Source organism: Schistocerca cancellata, unplaced genomic scaffold, assembly GCF_023864275.1.
Source record: "Schistocerca cancellata isolate TAMUIC-IGC-003103 unplaced genomic scaffold, iqSchCanc2.1 HiC_scaffold_234, whole genome shotgun sequence".
NCBI lineage: Eukaryota > Metazoa > Arthropoda > Insecta > Orthoptera > Acrididae > Schistocerca > Schistocerca cancellata.
Window position 1 is genome coordinate 50001 of NW_026046256.1, and position 2500 is coordinate 52500.

General features: G+C 56.8%; 1 non-coding gene across 1 annotated transcript in view; it reads left to right on the forward strand.

The window, feature by feature from the left end:
- The first annotated feature begins 2240 nt into the window (after nucleotides 1–2240).
- The window catches only part of LOC126112917 (small subunit ribosomal RNA), a 1909-nt gene continuing 1649 nt past the window's right edge, over nucleotides 2241–2500 (forward strand). Inside the window, exon 1 of the ribosomal RNA XR_007524646.1 lies at nucleotides 2241–2500. This exon is cut by the window's right edge and continues 1649 nt beyond it. This is a non-coding gene — a ribosomal RNA (small subunit ribosomal RNA).

Genomic DNA, 2500 nt, shown 5'->3' on the forward strand with positions numbered 1-2500 from the left:
TGTGCCTTAACGTAACCCACGTTGTGCCTTAACGTAACCCACGTTGTGCCTTAACGTAACCCACGTTGTGCCTTAACGTAACCCACGTTGTGCCTTAACGTAACCCACGTTGTGCCTTAACGTAACCCACGTTGTGCCTTAACGTAACCCACGTTGTGCCTTAACGTAACCCACGTTGTGCCTTAACCTAACCCACGTTGTGCCTTAACCTAACCCACGTTGTGCCTTAACCTAACCCACGTTGTGCCTTAACCTAACCCACGTTGTGCCTTAACCTAACCCACGTTGTGCCTTAACCTAACCCACGTTGTGCCTTAACCTAACCCACGTTGTGCCTTAACCTAACCCACGTTGTGCCTTAACCTAACCCACGTTGTGCCTTAACCTAACCCACGTTGTGCCTTAACCTAACCCACGTTGTGCCTTAACCTAACCCACGTTGTGCCTTAACCTAACCCACGTTGTGCCTTAACCTAACCCACGTTGTGCCTTAACCTGCTCTGTAATTGGCATATGACACGTTACATTAATCTAGTGTTGTCTAACCACAACCCTCTGAATATAGTTCGCTACTCGCACCGCCCACCCTCTTGTGTGTCGTTTCATGTTGAACACTTCGCAAGTGTTGCTTACTTTTTACATGCTCCCGCTGTACACTGTAATGTGGACAACTGCAGGATGTACATCGCCCCCCCCCCTCCACCCTGCCTTCGCACGCTGGTCGTTCAGGTGCTTGCGTGTTCAATGCCCTTCGCAGCTGTTCACTGGCATTCGCATGTCGAAGCGCTCAGTCTACGTCGTGGTACGGCCTGTGTCCACTGTCCGCTGATATCGTAAGCTTAATCCTCACATTGTACTGCACATAGGTCCGTATGTACTGAATGATACGCTGTGGCACATGTGTGACCGTACGACTGCGCCCAACAACAGCGAACCATACGGTCCAAATGTTGTGCACTCAGCCACGTGCCGTCTCCCCATAACAGCTACATTGCAGTGTGGTACGCCATAGAGACGTGTGGGAGTAACGGACGCCCTGGATGGCGATCAGCATGAGCCGTCTGTTGATGTAGTGGCGCGTGTATTCAAACGTAGTCGTCTCTTCTCACACAGTGTGATAGCATGGTGCACCGCGTTCCACATCTGCGACATGGTACAGATGCTGGTTGACAGTCGGTCTCGTAATGGACATCGCATACGTAGGGGGCCACCTCCCACGTGTTCTCTAGTCGTGCACATTTTGTTGCGTGTATGTGGGCAGACGTAGTGTGTCGTGACACCTAACAGACAGGTATGCAATAATCGTTGCATTTGCAAACTGGGATGGACGTCTACGTTTGCTGGTGACGTGACGCAACGCAAATGAACAACTGGTAAACCCATTGTGGTGCGGTTGTTGTTGCTGGAGGTAAATCAGTAAGGGCAAATCTGTGTGTGAAGCGATACGCGGCGGTGGCTGGGTGGGACCGTCCCCGGCCGGTGAGGGGGGGCCGCCCGGCGTGCTGGCCGCGCGGTGCGTGGGCGCACGCGCTACAGCCGGCTGGTGGGGGCGCCCAGTGGCAGGCGCGCCGGCCGACGGACGCGGCAGGCGGCGCAGCTGCGCGCCGGGGCACCCTGCGCGCGGCGCCGGGCGGCCAAAGTGGGTCCTCGCGGGCCCGGTGCGAAGCGCGGTGGACATCTGCAGTGTGCTGGTCCGACTGAGGACTGTGTGCGTTGAGGATGCGCCGCCGCCCGGCACTCGGCGCCGCGACGCCGTCTGCTGCTCGGTCGCCCCAGCGGTTCTCGCTGGTGGTTTGTATCGCAGTTGTGCAGACGTGTTGGCACGTGCGCTGTGCTGGGAGAGTTCGCTTCGGCACCCACGTGGGGCCTTTGCCCTTCTGTGGCGCTGGCGTTGGAGCTGCCGGTCACCGTAGGTGGCGCGTGTTGTCTCCCGCCGGCAATGCCACGACAGCACGCTCCCGGGCCTCTGTCGGCAGCGGCAAGCTCAGTTGGGAGCACGGGTGGTCGCACCTAAAGCGTCTACTCGCCTAACTCCGGGCGATTGCGCCTCTCTCGAACCCGACCAAGTACTTAGGACGGCGCTGCGCGCCGCCGGGACCTGAGAGGGTTTCGAGGTGTATTGTGCAGGGGAGCTCAGCCTCCTCCTGTTTGCAGAATAATTGAGCGGACGCTTGCGTGTTCGCGCGGGCCCCTGGGACACACTCCCGGGCGGCCGGCTGCTCAGCTCTAGTTGACGCAGCTCCCTGGTTGATCCTGCCAGTAGTCATATGCTTGTCTCAAAGATTAAGCCATGCATGTCTCAGTACAAGCCGCATTAAGGTGAAACCGCGAATGGCTCATTAAATCAGTTATGGTTCCTTAGATCGTACCCACGTTACTTGGATAACTGTGGTAATTCTAGAGCTAATACATGCAAACAGAGTCCCGACCAGAGATGGAAGGGACGCTTTTATTAGATCAAAACCAATCGGTCGGCTCGTCCGGTCCGTTTGCCTTGGTG